A 19,897-nucleotide genomic window follows, 5' to 3' on the forward strand; every position below is an offset into this window, starting at 1 on the left:
AAAACAAGTACTACAGCTAGTATTAATTGAATTGGAATGATTTAACATGCAAAATAAACATTGAGAATATGCTTTAAAATATTGATTTAAATTTTGTTATAGTAATTATGAAGATAAATAATTTCCCCTAATTACTGCAAATTTACCATTTAAATTGCAGAGAAACTATTTTTAATTCAATTTCTGTCATTAATTCCTTTTATGGAGGCAGGTCAAATGAAGGAATATTATAAAATTCCCCTCACCAAAAGCTTTGATGGAGGAAAGACTATCATCAAATAAATCAATACTTAGTGGTCATTTACACTGTACTAAGCACAGTGAATGCAAAGATTAATATAGACCCTAAACTAACTGAGGGAATTGTATATAAATGAGGGAATTTTATAATGGGAAACAGAAAACGTTTTCAAAATACTTCCAATGTATGGTATACTATTACTACAAATTGTAGTTCACATATATTGTGCTAAGACAACATGGAGACAGTTACTAATTTTCCATGTAATAATCAGAGGAAGCAAGTGACACAGTGGGAATGACATTTGGGAGATAATTTGCAAGATAGGCATGACTTTATCAAGTTGAAGAGTGTGAACAAACTTCTAGACAGAAAGTAACACCATAGTCCAAAGCCTGAAGGTATGTATGTATGTGATATTTTGGAGGCCTTCTGGTGTGGCTACCAAAAAGTTTGTATGAAAAATGGCTAACAGACACATGAAAAAATGTTCATCATCATTAGCCATCAGGGAAATTTAAATCAAAACCACACTGAGATACTACCTTACACGAGTTAGAATGGCCAAAATTAACAGGACAGGAAACAACAAGTGTTGGACAGGATGTGGAGAAAGGGGAACCTACTGACACCGTTGGTGGGAATGCAAGTTGGTGCAGCCACTTTGAAAAACAGGTTGGAGATTTCTTAAGAAATAAAAAAATAGAGCTACCCTATGACCTTGCAATTGCACTACTGGGTATTTACCCCAAAGATGTAGATGTAGTGAAAAGAAGGGGCACATGTACCCCAATGTTCATAGCAGCTATGGCTACAGTCGCTAACCCATGGAAAGAGCCAAGATGCCCTTCAGCAGATGAAGGGATAAAGAAGATGTGGTCCATATACACAACGGAATATTATGCCTCCATTAGAAAGGATGAATACCCAACTTTTGTATCAGCATGGGTGGAACTAGAAGAGATTATGCTGAGTGAAATAAGTCAAGTAGAGAGAGTCAGTTCTCATATGGTTTCACTTTTGAAGCATAAGGAATAACATGGAGGACATTAGGAGAAGGAAAGGGAAAGTGAAGTGGAGTAAATTGCAGGGTGAGATGAAGTATGAGAAACTGTGGCCTCTGAGAAACAAACTGAGGGTTTTGGAGGGAAGGGGGTCGGGGGTTAGGTGAGCCTGGTGGTGGGTATTAAGGAGGGCATCTGCATAAACAATGAATCTGAGAACACTGAAAATAAAATAAATTTTTAAAAAGTTTGTATGAAAGTTAGATTGTATTAAGATTGGGAAAGACCATGAAGTTTATCATGTAGGTAATGAGGAGCCCCTGATGAGATTTCATGAAGGGCATGAATTATCAGACACTGCCAACTAGAACCTTAGCTCCTAAAACACATGGAAAAAATATCAGAAATAGGAGAGGGTACTGGAAGATCCATTCCCTTAAAACCAATAGTTGTCAATATTTCATGAAAGAACAGTGCTTGACAGTACTGAATGATGGAGAACAGTGAAAATGAGAACAAAAATGAGGAGCGCTGGTGTGGACTTCAGCACCTTCTCAGTGGGGTCATGGAAGTAAAAACCTGAGTACACGGAACTGAAGAAGAAACAGAAGCAAGGTGAAGTCGTGTGTATCAACTCCCATTTCCAAAAATTTGCTCATCAAATAAAAAACATGCAATGAGTAATGTGGCAGTTGTTTGAGAAAGAGGGAGAAATCCTGAAAGACACTGTTGTTTAAAATAAACAAGAGAAAAAAAACAAGGGTTCTGTAGGATGATAGGAAGGAGACTGGAAAAGAAGCTATCGAAGGTATGAGACAGAAATATGGCAAAATCCCAGGTGAGGAAAGGAAAGCAACTGAGAACACAGGTGTAAAATTTGGAAGGTGACACTACTTTGTGGGAGAGAGAAGCTGGAGAGGGGACATGGGGATATTTGGAGGTTGAGGGATATAATTTGGTAGAGTTCATACCCAATAACTGGTTTTTCAGTAAGTAAGTTGAAAGACTGGTAACAGTAGTAGGATTGAAGGGTCAAAAAATGTAGTGAGATTTTAATTGGCTGCTTTGGGCAATGAAAATATATGCCATTTTGGATAGGAAAAGGGACAGCTAAGTAGCCTGGAAGACCCTATGAAGACAGGGATTATGAGTTGTATTGGAGTCAATAAGTAGTTACCGGATTCTCAGATGAGCTGACATTTGATATGGGTCATTAAAAAAGTCATAGGATTTCAATAAGTAAAGAAAGATGATAAGGGCATTTCAATAAAAGAAATAAACATAAAGGCCTAGAGAAGACTAAGAACGTGAGGTTTATAGGCAAACTAATATGGGGGCAGTTGTCCAATAAAAGGTATATGGTAGAATATTAAAAAGAAGAGAAAAAAATATTATGTCTAGAAGGGCACAAGAGACACCAGCGGAAAGATAGATTGAGAAAGATGGAGAGGACTCTGAGTACCACATAAAGAAACATGAAATTCATTCTGTGGCTAATAGGGGGAAAGGTTTTAATAAGGTGATTGAATTAGCAGAGGATTTTTAACAGGGGAACTCTGGTAGGAATGTGGAAGCCAGACTTGATTGATGGAGACTGTATTTATGTAACCATCTACCTGGAAAATCTTATTTCCAGACATTTATACCAATAAATTCTAAAAACTCTAACATGCTTTACAAAAGCCATTGGTTTAACCAATTGAGTTGATTCATTAATCAAATAATTAGTTCAATTAGGTTTGTGTTTCAGCTGACAGTTGTTTCAGTAAATACACATCACTATGAATTTTTTGTTACACTAGGCAATTCTTCACAAGACTCATGAACATTCAGAAATTAAATATTAAGATTTTACATTCCCTGTGATCATTTTTTGAGTTCCCCGTCCTCTAATCAGATGTGGTCAAAACCGTTGCTTCCACATTACAAGCGAATACAATTTGAAACTTGAAACACAAAGAAATTAACCAAACATCCTCCTACTTTTCTTTCTGCTTACATAATGTGACGCAAGTACATATTGCCATGTTTCTTCCCATATCAAGTAGTGTTCTTGTTTCCAAGAGTACAGTAAAATTAATCCACCTACTCAATGTATTTAGACTGTATTTAATATTCAGTTACTGTGGCATTTGTGTTTGTGCATGTGTGTGGGCGTGGACGCACGCCTGCGTGTCTGTTTACTTAATTGGAAAGAGAAATTCTCTGAGATTTGGAGATTTGGGTACATGTCTAAGTTCTACACAATTGAGTTTTGTGTCCTTCGATGTAATCAGTTAAATTTATTGTATTTCGATTTCTTCAAGCAAAAAATAAAGGAGCTGGATTATTTGCTTTCCTTGCCTGAGGCTCTAAAATATCATTCATTTTTAAAAATCTGCTTCATTATTGTGGGCTTTCAGTGTCTTGCAAATCCTATAATCTATGTGGCAAAAGGTTCAGCTTAATCGTAGGCTGTGTCCTCTGCTGTGGTTCAGACATGTCTGAACACATTTGTCAAGCTAATGGGACAGACTGGAGAGAAGTAGATTTATGCATTCCATGTGAGTATTCTTCTTTGGCTTAACAAAGAAAGGGTGAGCACTGTGTGCTGGGTTAATAATTATTGGGGAGATCAAAAATGGAAAGGATAGGATAGAGACTATCTTTTTGCTGAGTTTGGAATCTGTTTGAAGTCCCAAACTGAAGGAGAGTGATGCTGATAGTCTCTAAGAAAAAAGCATGACACCAAGCAGGGGAGAGAAACATTTTTGTTAGGAACAGAATGTTTGATGAACCTATGCCCTGGGAACACCAGGGCAAAGGAGCGGACTTTTCCATTATACACATGGGCAACAAGCAATCAAAATAATTAAATTAATGTTATACATATTAATTAAGCCTATACACACGGGCCAATGGAGCTGGAGAAAACTGAAATTAAATTTGGTCATGATCTCATCAGCAGCACAGACTTCTTTCTGCTTCTGTCGCAGAATGAAGTATTTATATTACACAGTTTGTGGGTAAGTAAGTAAGCAAGCCTACTTGGCTAAAGGCATTTCTGGCTCTGAAGTCAGCTGCTTGTTCTTCCCTCTCCTCTCTCCGTTTAGACACACATCTGTCTTTGGTCCCACGACAGCTATTTTCACCCATAATGATATTCTTCCTTTTGTACAATAATTTCCTATAAACTAGTCTTGATTCATGTTTGAGCTAGTGCAAAATCAGAAGCCTGTTAATTTTTAAAACTCTGTCCTAACAATGTTCAACTTCTCTGACATGTCAGTAGTAAATGGCATAGTTGCCCATACCCTCTTTCTAGTAAAATGTTTTATTACTGAAATTCACAGCTAAGATTCTCCAAATTTCTCCCTCTTTCTTCTTCCTCTCCTTCCTAGTGCTCTCCTGATTCTGATTTTTGTAGCATTCCTCCAGGCTCCGTGTTTCTCTGCCTGTTTCCATCATCTGTCCTCCTCTAATCTAGGTGATCTCAGTAAGATATGCTCATGATTCCCATATTGCCTCCAGCTGGAACTCTCTCCTAACTCCGGAGGAAGATAACCAACCACACACCCAACCTCTCTATATAAATGTCCAGAAAGTATCACAAGCTAAACATACCCCAAAACGAACTCTTCCTTTTCCCTCCTCTCTAGTACCTCCCCAAATTATGCTCTCCCCATACTGTAGCCGCTCAGGCCAAAAATCTAGTATTCCTCCTGGATCTTTTTCCACACATTGAACTGAATCTGTCCACATACCCATCTATCAATAGACACACTGAATCTAAACATTCCTCAACTCTTCACCCTCTCTCTAGTCCCAGACACCATGCTATCCCTCCTAAAATGCTGAGAGAGCTTTCTCACTAGTCTTTCTGCCTCTACTCTTGCCTCTTGCATCCACTCTCTATGCCCAGCAGCCAGCGTTATCTTTTACTTAAAAGACACAAATCAGAGCATGTCACTCTGACGGTCAAACCCTTCAGGATTTCCTTTTCAAATGGCATAAAATCCAAACTCTTCTCTACTACAAGGTCACTTCCTATCTCTCTGAAATTCACTTCTTACCCTACCCTCCACTTTGACACTCTCCATGCCACGCCCAAACCACTTCTGTTTCGCGGTGTTGTTTGCCACTGCTCACTCTGCTTAGAATGTTCTTTCAGATCTTCACACAGGTGACTGCGTCGGTCTTTGCTCCAATGAAACAGCACCTTCTCAGAGAGACCTGTTTCTAACTGTCCTAACTAAAATAGCATCTCCAGTGCACACCCTCCTTCTACTTGCCTACCTGCTTCAGTTTTCTTAGTAGAACTTAGGACTACCTGGAATTACATGGTGTTTTTTTGCACATTATCTGTTTTCTCTGTAAGTGTAAACAGAAAATCAGTCTGCTTTATGTTTCGTATATACAGCACCTAGAGCAATAATGACATAGAGCAAATATTCAATGGCATTTGTTAAATTAATGATTGACTATTTTCCCCCAAACCTCTTTATTGTGAATTCCCTGTCTTGGTGGGTGGTACCATTTCTTATTCTTCCCCCGCAGCATGAAATCTAGAAGTAATGTGTGGCCTGTTTTCCTCACTACTGAAATCCAATGAGCCAGTGGTTTGTAGTAAGATTCTCCTTCCAAAATAATCTTCTCTTCCCTTCTCTATGGCACTGCCTTGCTGTAATGGTGTCTATGCTTGTGAGTTTGTGTGTTTCTGTTTTAACATTTTATTACCTGTGTTTGGATTTTGGAGCAGTTTCCTCACTGGTCTCCCTTATCTAAATCTGGATTCCTTCCCCCTCCCTTTTCCCAAAAGTATTCAATGTTTTCTATGCTGTGAGTCTGTTCAGTTATATTTCTTGCTCTAAACCCTCCACTGTCCCCCAAGAGCCCAGAGGGATTTGTCTGAGGAATCAGATGGATGTCTAAAGATTTTCACCCCTATCCTGGGCAGGACCTTACTTCCTCTTGTGCTTTCATGCTGGAAATTTGAAGCCGATGGACTTAGCATTCTGGAGCCACACATGACATTTCGCCCATCAACATCTTTGCACAGAATATTCTTTCTACTTTGAATATCTGCTCCTATTATCTTCCTCTTCCTAAAAAACTTGCTGTTTTTAAAATGCAATTTTGAGTTTCCTTTCTCCAGGAAACTTTCACTTAGTCTCTGGATTGAGTCTCTCTTTCTTCAGGATCATTTCTGTATTTTAACCATGCTTTTACTGTTTTACGCTGTATTCAGTGTTCCCATTCATCACTTCAAATGTTTGCCTCTCCTACTAACCTGAGAACAATGTTTTATTCATCTTCTGATCCTCTAGATGAAGACCTAGAACAGACTTGAAGCACAGAAGGCTTGTGAATACATGAATATTTGCTGAACTCAATGAAAATATACTCCCATAAACTTATGCATAGGTTAGTTGTTTTTCAGTAAACCATCCATTTTAATGAGTTTATTTTAAATTTTATTTAAACGTCTCATCCCTCAACTTGCAAAATAAGTCTGTCACTAAGGAGGGGGTAGCAGGAAGAGGTTCTTTAATTTTCAAGCACATCTTGTAGAGAACTGCTTCATACTAGAAATCAGAACAATGGGAACATCACAGGAAAAAGGAAAGCAAGATAAGAACAGGCAAGACACATAGGTACATTCATTGGTGACTGGTTAGAACCTGCCAAACTGAAATGCTTCTATATGGTTTACTAATAAAGCAACTATATTACATGATTTCAGCTTCCCTGCTTAATGTCTACTGTTCAACAGCATACACATACTGTTCAAGCATACACATCTGGGAAAAAAAAAAAATCCAGATCTGAGGAGCAGGACTTGAGGAAAGGAAGGTTGCTTTGTCTCCAGATAGCCAAAGTGAGCAGAAGAATTTGGTAGACAAGGAGGTAGAAGCCTTCAGTTCAAGTCAGTGAGGAAATTTAATAAAGTGGAGCCTCCGTGCCAAGCCCTTAACCACGCTGAAGCTCCATTCTCACTTCTGTAACACGGGGAAATGATTCCTAAGGACCAAGGGCCCTGCACTCCAGTGAGGCCGGAGCACTGACAGGTCTCCGTGTGTGTAGGCATCTCTCTGCAGATCGGCAAGTGCAGCTTTTTCTGCTGGAAACGCCCTCCTTTGTCCCTGCTCCTCATTGCTGAGATTCAGATGAAAATTATTCCCAGAAAGCTTTCCATTACTGCCCCAGGAAGCACTGACTATTTCTGCACATCGTCCGTTTTCCATAACTTAGTTGTTCATATGTCTGTCTCCTCTTACTAGACAGTGAGAGAGCGGGAGTCATGTTGTTCTCCACCTCTGTGGACCAGACACTTCTGTCGTGATGTTTGACTGATGTTAGACACTTAATGCATATGTGTGGAATAAATACAGAGATGACAGGTATAAGGGATTACCACCATGGCTCATTCATTTCCATGTACTGGCTTACTTCAGCTGCTAGATGGGCCTTGGTATAGAGAAGTAGACATTTTAGTCATAGAATATTTTCTCCAAAAACAAACAAACAAACAAACAAACAAACACACACCTTAGGAACTTAAGGAAATAAGATATACTTCATGCCTCTGGAAATATTTTTCAAATAGCGTCTATCATTACCTGTGAGATTCTTTTCTCTTAATTTTACAAAGGAGGATATATAGCACAAATACAAATATACATAAAGGTTATGTGTTTTTGTTTTTCTCCTTTTTCTTCTACACTATATTTTCCCCACAAAGGCTATCTACAAATAGATACCTAAGAAAGCTCACCCTAGTGTCTGGCAATTCATTCTATTTTATTTCATTTACAGAAGGAAAATTGTGTCTACATTGTTATGAATGGGCAAAGGTATTCCCTGGACTGATTGTATCAGAAGTTATAGAAGCAAACATTTCATTTCACAGTTTTCTGAATTTGGGTCATAATAGTAGAACTGTCACCAAGACAACCTGAGACCTATGCAGTGAACCTCAAAGATGGGCCAAACATAGTCCCAGAAGATCTGTATTCATCAAGTGCTTAACTGAAGCTTTCAGACAAAATAGGAAATCCTCAGAAATCACTTGGAAAGTCTGGGAGCAGAATGAGAACAGACACTCTGGTCTAAAGCATATGCATCGTGCTCAAAAGAATGGCAAAGACAATGAGAATACAAAGAATGGAGGAGTTGTCAGGCTGAATAGGATTTAGATTTGTATGAATACAAGCCTTCAAAAAAACTGAAGGAAAATTACATCTGGGCAGATTCCAGTCAATAATGCAGTATACAGAATATGCTAACAAGAGGTAAAACACAGAATGAAATATCTTGGACTGATAAGGAGGCCTACCTCAATGTCAAGTGGTATATATATGAAGTAAATATACTTATCCATTTAATTCCTTACCAGCCCATGATATGTAATTATCACTAGTACAAGTGAGAAACAATAGGCTTCAAGAAGCTTATGAAACCTGACCAAGCAGCAGAGGAAATGTTGAATTCAAATCTTCCTGGCTCCAAAGCTCCTCTTTACACTTTGCACACCAGCGATTCTCAAGCACAGGCTTATTATTTACTTGGCACCCACACCAGAAGAGATTCACAAGGATGGAGCCTGAAATTCTACAAATCTAAGATTCTACGTTATAAAAAGCCATTAACACACACAAAGTATAAAGTCTGCAAGCCTGTCTAGTTTATGGATGGATAAGAAAAGAAAGGAAGATGGATAAGAAAAGAAAAAGAAAAATACTGTCTAGGAAAATAATTATTAAGAATTTTTGGACTCCGTTGGTAATTTGACGAAGGGTACAAACTTTCTCTTCAGAATGCTTTGCAGTTAATTCAAGGTGTTCATGGACACCTTCAAGTTCGTTCATGAACATTTCATGTTTACTTAATACTTAAATCTTAACCTTTATCCAAGGACTTATGACAATTTTAGCTTTTAGATTCCCCATAAATATTCAACCTTTAAAAATTAAAACTTGACTGAAGAAAAATTCTGATGTTTTGATTTGAGGAAAAACATTGATTTGACCTCTAGCTAGCTAAGAGCACCTTACGATTTGCATTTTTATCACTGTATCCTTGCATCTGATTATTTTAAGAAGAAGTATATAATTGCTCCTGTTTTTCATAGTAACCTTTAGCTTCTTGAATGTCTTACCAACCTTTGTTTGGAAAGAAAAAAATCTCCTTTATTTTGGACCTCTGTGTCTTTCTATACTATAGATGTTATTTCAAGACATATTTTTTTTTTCCCTCCAGGATAATTTCATTTACCCAAAGCTTATAAAAGATAACTTTAACTTTGTATTTTTACCTGCCATCTTTTGAAATGCCATTGGCTAATTACAGGATTTAGGATGTATGATTGTTAAAAGTCATGAATTTCCAATGGCATATGCATGAAAGAACAGTTAACAGTATCACTGGACACACCTGCCAGTTCAGGGGCCCTGGAATTCTAATGGCTCTACATGCCTTCACTTTCACTTTCATGAACATGTTCCCAAAAATCACCCTAACTTGGCTCCACTTAGGTACCTATGGCTTTAGTCAGCATTTTATATAATCTCAAAATTAAGAAAAATCATTATGGCTAAGAATAATAGAGTTTATGAAAATCTTCATAGAACTTCCCCAGGAAATCAAGAACAGTCTGTTTAAGCTACATGAATTGAAAGAGGAAATACAATACTCTGTCATCTTAGGACTCCAACAACGCCTGGCATTAAAACTTTTAGAATTATCTAGGCACAGTTAACAATCATATAGAGGAAAAATCAAGCTGGATTTAAGCGACAGAACTCCAATGCCTTTGTGATCCTTTCTGCACACAGACCTCTCAGAGAGGATTAATGGCTGGAGAAGAGTTCCCAATCCTTGATTCAGCCTCTTACTGAACTGTATTCCTATCAGGCATATGGTGCATCACTGTAGCTCTCATTTCCTTCAAAACTACAAAGGAAATAAAGACCACCATGTTGTAGATGTGCTAATTGCCACATCTTGGGTAAACTACTTAATTTCTTTAGGCCTCACCTTATATGTAAAGTGGGAATAATAATACTGCTTGCTTTATAGGGTTATTGTGAATATTAAGTAGATGAGCATATAAAGTGATACATGATATGAGCTCAATATGCTGCAGCTATTACCACAGCATAAATTTCTTCCCCACACGGCATCTCATTTTATAGAAGAATAAAATGAGTCGGCTTGCATTTCAAACTGAATCCACAGCTTTAATAATTCTTACATTTTATTAATCTGTATTTATGGATTAGTATGAAATAACACACACACGTGCACACACACACATACACACTCTTAAAATATAAAGATGGGTTAACGTCATACGGTTCTCCCTTAAGGGATTAGACTTTGATGCCACATTTGCTTTGGCTCTAGCTTTGAATCATTTCCAAATTTAAAGGATCCATAAAATTTGCTAATATACATAAGCAATTTTACCATCTAGGAGTCCCACTGTTGGTTTGGTTATACTGTAGAAAGTAAGAAACAAGATATTTAAGCTGAAATACTGCTTCTCACATACAAGTCCCAAACTGCACAGGCGATTTTTAACACTTAGGGTTCTAATGAGACAGCTTTACATGCATCTTGAGAAAGCAGTAGTGGAATGGTTCACTCCGTCGTGAATGGAAGGGCGGTAAATAACACTAACTGTACAGAGTTTGCAGATTTAAAATAGGAAGGATTATTTCAATGATGAATGAGATGGTAACTCATATAAACTAATTTGTAAATAGGGTGATAATTTTATCCAATTAAAAATTTAAAAGACAGGGTATAACCTTGAAGAAAATTATGGATGTCCTAAGAACAAATGCACAGAGCTAAGAACATAATTCACACTGTACTGTAGATAAAGGGATAATCTATGGCTATAAATAGTGTATATAATGCACACACACAAAGAATTCCAAAGATACAGTAAATTCTAAACATCAAAATCCAGCTATCACCCACAAGAGTGGAATGCCTCAGCAGCAGAGCACTGGAATATGCTGACTCCCTCCACTTAGTTACAAGTAAGTGCCCATGATGGCTTGTGTTAGGCTTATTAAGGAACCCCAACTGAATCATAAAGCAAATATTTTAAAAGAGAACAGAAAAAAAACTTACCAGAAATAATTCTGGATGCTTAATAACAAGAAACAAGGGAACAAAAACAAACAAAGGAGAAGCAGCAGCTATCTAGAATGGCCAGAACTGTTCTTCCTGGAGGTGAGGAATGATATTTGCACAAGGATTACCTTGCTGGGTCTTTACAGTGATGGAGGTATAACATACTGTCCGCGGGGTAAGCCTAGGCATTTTCTCATGTATCTGAATCCAAACACTTCCAGCTGGGGAGCTAGGTATTCTAGTTATTAATATTAAAGAGTATCCTATGCAGAACTTCTGTATTAACATTTTAAGATCAGAAAAGGGTTTTTTTTTTTTTTTAGAGGTCCTGGGTCTAAACAGAAGGAGAGGGCAAGAGGAGAAGAATGCTAGAACAGAAAAGGGGGACAACCCCAGGTGAGAGCATGTACAGACCCTTAGGATGGGCTACACAGTGAGGTATTTTCACGTTTCACTCCTCCCCATGCTAGTGGTCGTGGAGCTTCGGGTAGACCACTTGAAAATCTGACCTGTCCTCCTAAATGACAAAGAGGCCTAAAAGGAGAGCAGAGAGCAACAAGCGCTCAGGCAAGGGTGAGCGTGGGAGCACAGGTGGGAGGTTATTGACTGTTGAGGGAAAATTAAAAGTACCCTTGTTTCTGCCCACCAAGAGATGTATTTACAGTGCAGACTCCAGGCTTAAACTGCTTCTGCCAAAAGGGGTTTAAAATGCCAGGGCTCTTGACAGTGAGAGGAAACGTTGATTGTGCAGCACCAATAAAGCTGCCAGGGCAGCCTAGACACAGACGTGAAAGAATTCAGGTCAGAGCGATGGAGGACTGCAGAACCACGGAGCAACCTCACTTCAGACCACAGGGAACGAAAAGCAAGACCTTATTCAGAATTTAAAGACCACTTAAGGGGCGCCTGGGTGGCTCAGTGGGTTAAACCTCTGCCTTCAGCTCAGGTCATGATCTCAGGGTCCTGGGATTGAGTCCCGCATCGGGCTCTCTGCTCAGCAGGGAGCCTGCTTCCTCCTCTCTCTCTGCCTGCCTCTCTGCCTACTTGTGATCTCTTTCTGTCAAATAAATAAATAAAATATTAAAAAAAAAATAAAGACCACTTAAAAAGCAGCTAAGCACCTCCTGTGACTTAGCAATAACGGAGGTGAAATAAAACCGAGCGTTCTAGTTCTCGGGACAGGAGCCATGCCGGTCACTGGTGAGGATCCTCAAGGAACCGGAAGCCAGGTCTCCTGCTGGTAGGTTATGGTGTGTGCTAGCTCCTCAGGGAGGAAGGCGCACACAGATTCAACAGCCAGTAAGCTGGACTCCCGCATCATTACTGAGTGTGGAATTCAGTCAATCATTCTCACCAACACACAGACCTTTAAAATACTTTTTTGTAAAATAATGTTTAGAGATCCCTGACTCAGGAACACCATACATAACTCCTGTAGCCAAGATTCTAGGGCCTACAGATGGTAAAAGAAGGAAAGCAACATTTATCTTTTTACCAAAAAAAAAATTTTTTTAAGGTTTTATTTATTTATTTGACAGACAGAGATCACAAGTAGGCAGAGAGGCAGGCAGAGAGAGAGGAGGAAGCAGGCTCCTCACTGAGCAGAGAGCCCGATGCAGGGCTCAATTCCAGGACCCTGAGATCATGACCTGAGCCGAAGGCAGAGGCTTTTACCCACTGAGCCACCCAGGCGCCCCACCAAATTTTTTCTTAATAAAGATTATTTCTCTGGCTAAGCTACAGGTTATATCAACACTGCTCTGGTTGACCTCTTGTCCAGTCCTACAGTGAGATTTCGGACTTCCAACTCAGAAACTTGCTTTTCTGGCCCTTCCAAACCATCACTTAGATTTGTTCACAAACAGTGTTTTAATATCCTTGGCTTGGCTAAAAGGTATACTGTCACATTTAACTGATTTCTAATTTACCTGATTTAAACATTAAAAAAAAATCATTTGCAACATATAATTTGAATAATACTTTTACCTTGTTGATCACAATCTCTTGTGGGCTTTATCTTATTTTATCTTCAAGAAACCATTTCAGATTGGGAAGACATGCTCACACTTACATATGTGGAAAATAAGGCATAGTTTCATCATTCAGAGCCAGGGGCTCGCTAATGGCACAGCTAGAAGTGAAGCTCAAGTCTTCTAACTCGAGAATCTGCAGTGTCTGTACACTGCCCAGCATTCAATTTTTCCCAGTAGGAAACTGAATTTTCTTAAGTAGTCAATTTCCAGAGAAACAACATCAGCCAAAAGAGTAAAAAAAATTAAAAAAAAAAAAGAGTAAAAATCATCAACTAATTTAACATTTTATATTGTATATCTTCATCATAATAATATTGCAAAGATTTACATTTCACATATAAATATCTAAATGCACAATCTTTTTACTCTTTTTAAGAACAATAGTCTAGTCCTTATCTGCACAGTCATGAATCACTCTGGGAATAGATACATGTAACTACAGTGTGGAAAGACATAAATGAATATTCATTTTAGAATCATGATACTGACAATTTGAACTATTTCCTCTGAATGAAGCCTATTGACAAGTTAGAAATATTACTAAGAAACTACATTGTCATTTAAGGATCTAAGTTTTTTTTCTTTCATCAGGCATAAGTCAATTCCAATACATGCTCATCAATGCTAAGTTATTTTGTGAAATAAATAGTTGTGATGAAGCTCTATGAGAATCAGAGAGTTTTCCATCCCTTCATTATGTGCTTATTAACCATAATTAAATTCAGCCACTTCTCTACTCTTTTCCATTCATCCAAACCGCTTAAATCACAAAAAAAGGCAGTAATCTAGAGAATTTTGAGATTCAGGTAAATACAATGCACACTCTTAAACTCTGTGAAGGAAAAGAAAACAAGAAAGGGACATGGGCTATTCCAGTATCAAGAATTCCTCCTGAGCCACCTGGGAGGCTCAGTCCTTAAGCCTCTGCACTCTGCTCAGGTCATAATCTCAAGGTCCTAGGATCTAGCCCTGCATAGGGCTCTCTGCTCAGCAGGGGGCCTGTTTCTTTCTCTCCCGTTCCCTCTATGTCAAATAAATAAAAACCTTAAAAAAAAAAAATAAAAGAATTCCTCCTGCTCTGCTGATACAAAGCTAGCTGCATTTCATACAGATGATGTATAACTCAAATGAGTGCCGACAAGAAAGTAAAATCGAAGGCAGGAAAATAATTTTTCACCTGTTAGTGAGCAGACTAAAAACGCGTTTCTACCTCTAAAGCACCTTGCAACATAATGGAAACCAGGTGAAGCTAAGTTTAAGGCTCGTATAAAAGTATTAAATAGCTTTCTATTTACTGAAGAAATTGATATACTTGACAGGTGACATTTCTGAGAGGTAGACGACTGCCAGTGGAAAAAATTAAATCTATCATAAAGTCTATTACCGAGAAGTAATAAATGGTATGTGGATATGAAAGGAAAACACAATACACAGAAAAATTGGGGGAGTTATATAGTAATTTAATTCCTTTAACCACATACAGAGCACAATTATGAGAGAATAATGAGAGATAATTTGGTTTACCAAGAAAACTGTGAAAATATGCAAAGTAACACCGGGTTGAACAAATAGGCCAGTTGATGGTCTTGGCTCTGTTATTTAGTAGGTCTGTGACAAAAATTTCACCTTGCTCCTTTTCACTTTCTTCATCTTCAAATTGGAGCCAATACAGCTATGCCACTAAACTCAATTATTTGAGGACTCTATGTGAAAATATATGTGAAAGTTTTGTGGTAAAGTATAAAACTCTACAGCTACATTTATTCAGATACCATTGTTGTAATTTTACATTAAATTAATAAAGGGCCCAATCAGGCATATGGAGCTGAAGCCTGCCTAAATATCACCGAGTTCTAATCTAGAACATCGATTTTTCAATCATTGAGAAGTAGAAAAAGAATGGTAAAGGACAGGATGGAGCTGGTGGCCCTTCATTTTACTAGGGGACCATTTAAACTCAAGTCCACTTTTCAGGGCATTCTTCTAGTCCTCATTCGGTGTCCTAAACAGTGACAATGTATTCCACAAACAGTTTATAATAGCCACCTGACTCTGTAGGCAGGGTCACATTCCTAAAACCAAACTGGTTACGACTCTCTCCCAGCACACAGTCAACAATTTCCCACTGTCTTGTGTGTCAAGTGTCTCCAGAGTCTGACAGGGCTCCTGTATGACTTGTGTCTCCCTTGTCTTTTCTCTTTTCAAAATTCCTCCTCCCAGACTGCGCCTCAACAGTTCTGTATCAGCTGCCAGTTGCCATGCTTACCAGGCTCTTAGAAAACGTTATGCAATGTTGATACTGTTGCTCTGCTCTGCTCTGCCCGTGCTTGACTTTCGGTCCACCTGGAGAAACCCTCACTCCTCACTCAAGTTCAGCTTGGGCACACGGTCTCCTTTGAAGTCTGCCACCTGGGCAAATTGGTTGCTTCTTCTTTTGTACCTATGCTGCGTTCTAGATGTAGAAGTGATCCTAGAACTTTGAACACTTATTATACTTAGGGTAGCAATCAATATAGAGCAGGGTAAGGAGCATAGATCTTAGAGTCAGAGTCTACCTCGGAATCTTGGCTCTACAGCCTTGTGACCCTTGACCTCTTAAAGTCTCAGTTTTATCCTCTGTAAAAGTAGTACTCAGTAAGAGTTAGCAGCAGTAATACTGACAAACATTGTTTTTTACACGATCGTCTCCCCTTATAAAACTGAAAATTTCTTCACAGCAAAGATAATATCCGTTTCATCTTTATCCTCCGTGCTCTGCAACACGCCATCATGTAGCATTTCTATTAAAAATGAGTTCGCCCAGCACAACATGATTCGGTACATTTGCTTTCAGGTGAGTTCCCAACACTTCTCTTCCCCTGCTTGGGGCACCTATGGGTAGGAAACGGTTTCCTGGCTTTCTTGCCCCTAGGCTTCCAGGTAGGTTTGGCCAATGGGTGGCGCTGGTCTAACAAGGTGCCTCTGTTCACAGGCAGTCCGAAACCACACCTCTTCTCTGTCACTCCAGCAACAGGCATGGAGGCAGCATGAGGTCATTATTAACCCTAGGATTGCTTCACTTTCCTCTACTTGCCAGTTTGCCTCTTCTATCTCATTCTAACTACCATATTAAATTTTTCACATTAAATTCCCTCTATTGATTTATCTGGCAGAGATATGTCTTTCAGGCTGAACCCAGGATTTTTTTTTTTTTTTGATCTGACCTTTAGTCTTAGTGATCCACAAAGTTTAAGTGCAGATAAAATATTTGCTCTGCCTATTGCAAAGGGTTGTTGCATGGGATCAAAGAAAATTCTGGACATGTAAGTATTTTGAAAGTATAAATTGTTACACAAATACAATATTTGCTCTTAATATTTTCGATTGCAAAGAAACAACTTAGCTTCACTGACCTATAGCAGTGATGTTCTAAGGGATCCTGATGTCTTCCAATGACACCCTGCCTGTAACTTGCACAGTTGAATAAAGGGGAGGACAAAGTCCAAAGATAACGAAGTTTGGCATAGCAGGAATTTATGAGCTCATAAGTCAGAAGCCATTGATAGAAAGAATGAAAATTATGATTTTACTGAAGATGAAAAACCACTTGGATGACAGCCACCTCAGATTTTCCTCCAAGTCTTAATTTTGCAGAGCAACCACATTAAACTCCACAAGAATTCATGCAATGGCAGGTTATATTACCCATTTCCTTGAGAACAACACATATAAAAACAAAAGCAAAGCACAAATGCAGATAGGAAGACTTTGCTTTGTGTAAGAAATTCCAACTTTCATGTAAATTTTTGAGTTCTGAATAAAGACGTATTACAGAGCAGATACCTGAAATAAATTAATAAAATAATCCAGACAAAATTATTATTTACAATAAAATAATTAAGACAACAATTAAGACCTAAGACATGTTGAATATTGTTTTTTAAAAACTGCATAACGATGAAATACAAATAAGGTCTATAAGTTAGTAGTGAACCAATGTCAATTTTCTTGTTTTGATAATGTATTCTGGTTATATAAGATTTTATCATTGGGGGAAGCTAGGAACTCTTCTGTACTATTTTTGCAACTTCGTGTGAATCCAAAACTATTTCAAAATAATTTTAAAAAATACTGTGCTTAGTATGTCAAGAGGATGTATAATATTCCAGAAAAAAATCCATTAAAAAGTTGAAGTGCAAATTTTGAAGCCTTAAAAGGACTTTTCACATGAAATTAGAAATGCAGCTCTTCCTCTGCCACATAACTAATATCCTTATGCATTTTTAAAATCACTCCACAAATATGTACCGTCAAGCCATGATGCACTGGATATGCTGTCACATTTGCCTCCTGATGTCTTTTATCATTTAGGTGATGTTCTGTCTTCTTTTCTGATCTATCCTTCATTTGGCCAAGGGTTTGAAGTAATTTCAACTCCTCTGCTTGAGCTTTAGTCATCCCCCACGAACATCCAAGGACAACAAGTCACCAAATCCTCCACAGCTCACTTTTCAAAATGACAAACAGGTCATATAACTATCAGCCAAACATGAGGCTCTAATCGGTTCCTCATAATACTTACCTCTTGGTTTATATGTACGGTTTGTCTGAGCAGTAGAAGGATAAGAAACACCTGGACAAAGAGAATAGTCCCGTTCTTCATTCTGCGCTTGTCCGTGACTGGACTTGTAGCTATCTGAGGGATGATTCCAGCCAGAGTGCAGGGATTCCTACAGTTACACAGGATGATACCTCAACCCCAGCTCTACCAGGGAGAGCAATTATGTAATTTGACACCATCATTTTGACTTTCCTCCTGATGAAAATGGTATATGCATTCTTTTCTTTGAGAGAATGAAATTTGTTAACTTCCTTTCAAGGAAGCAAGGATACTCATAAGAAAACTGCTCTATAGGCTAGGAAAGAGACTGTCCTGGGACTTTCTCTCTTCCTAAAAGGTTACTTCTGTCCCACAGGCATAGTCTGAATAAGAAATGGGGAAAGTAAAAAGTCAATATACTTTCCCTCTTATTTCCTCCTTCACATGTAGAAAGTTGCCCTGAGTACACCATCTGTGACATAAATGAATGCTGTCTAACTGAAAAAGTTCTTAGCCCCTCTATTCCTTCTATAAAAAAAAAAATAATAAAGTACGTTATGTCTAGTGTCTGTGATTAGCTTAGATGAATTTGGCATGGTTTTTTGGCACACGAGAAGCCCTTTTCCTGAAAACTAGGGAGTCAGAGGTAGGCATATTATTCAGAAAAATACCTGGGCACTGACTCTGCTTTCTTCCCACTGATGGGTCACACTAACTTTATTTCAAGAGTAGGCATGCCAGGGGCACCTGGATGGCTCAGTCGTTAAGTGTCTGCCATCAGTTCAGGTCATGATCCTAGAGTCCTGGGATAGAGCCCTGCATTGGGCTCCCTGATTAGCTGGAAGCTTGCTTCTCCCTCTCCCACTCCCCCCTCTTCTGTTCCCTCTCTTGCTATGTCTCTCTCTGTCAAATAAATAAATAAAATCTTAAAAAAAAAAAGAGTAGGTATGCCAAATATTGTTAAATAGTACCTCCAGTAGTACTTCATGTTTTGCCATTTTAAGTCATCTGCAGTAGAGACATTCTCCCTAAGAGTAATAGGGCTGCAGCACAGAGAGAATTGAACCTTCTATCCAGAGACCCAGCATTGCTCAGGCAGCATCATGTGGGCAGTGTGTGACCCTGTGAGGGACTTAGGGAGTGGGCATGAGGCATTTAGGGAAGGGTCGGGGAGAAAGCTAGCTCTACCACATCTGCTCCAACTTTCAGGGCCACTTTCTTTCTGTTTTGGTTGCTTTTTACCTTTACACACACACAGACACACACATATATATGTGCCCATAATGTATGTAGATATTCATAATGCATGTACATGTGTACACTGTGTGTGAATAAATACATACATACACATATATGATTTAAAAAACAAACAAACCTGACTAATAAAACTGAGTGATCTCTTCTTGCCAATTCATTGTCCACTATTAGTGGTGCAGCTTCCAGACTGTCAGCTGCTATAATCATCATCATTGCCTCCTCTCTTCACTGTAAGCTTTTCTTCTTTTGAGACCAGAAACGGTTCCCATTTGCTATACTGCTTCTTCGGAATCCTCACATAGAAACCACGATTTGGGTTAGGTCCAAACCAGAAGTGCCTTCCCGGTTCCACCAGATGGCAGTCCCGCATCAGGACGGGAAAAAAAAAGGGGTGGGGGTTGGTAGTGTTTTGGATATAGACGTATGTAATTCTGGTATTTTCTGCTATGGGAAAAACTGACAAATACGCAGGTTGGTTTAGTAAGAAATAAAATGTAGGTGTTTTGTACACACTCATCACAACTGTTCTGCAAAAATAAGAAAGCAAACAATTGAAACTGCCTGAATTAAAAATATTTTGATGACTAACCTAAGCTCTGCTCCATGACACTGCAAGAGTTGAAAACAAGCCCACAAAATACAGAACGTGTGCAAATCT

At 38.6% G+C, this 19,897-nt stretch overlaps 1 protein-coding gene across 3 annotated transcripts in view; it reads right to left on the reverse strand.

Annotated features, from left to right (window-relative positions):
• Positions 1–19,897, reverse strand: part of ADGRB3 (adhesion G protein-coupled receptor B3) — a 726,064-nt gene that overhangs the window by 560,046 nt on the left and 146,121 nt on the right. The window lies entirely within an intron of this gene.

The sequence above is a fragment of the Mustela putorius genome, unplaced genomic scaffold, assembly GCF_011764305.1.
Source record: "Mustela putorius furo isolate JIRA1106 unplaced genomic scaffold, ASM1176430v1.1 tig00003927_pilon_pilon_pilon, whole genome shotgun sequence".
Taxonomy (NCBI): domain Eukaryota; kingdom Metazoa; phylum Chordata; class Mammalia; order Carnivora; family Mustelidae; genus Mustela; species Mustela putorius.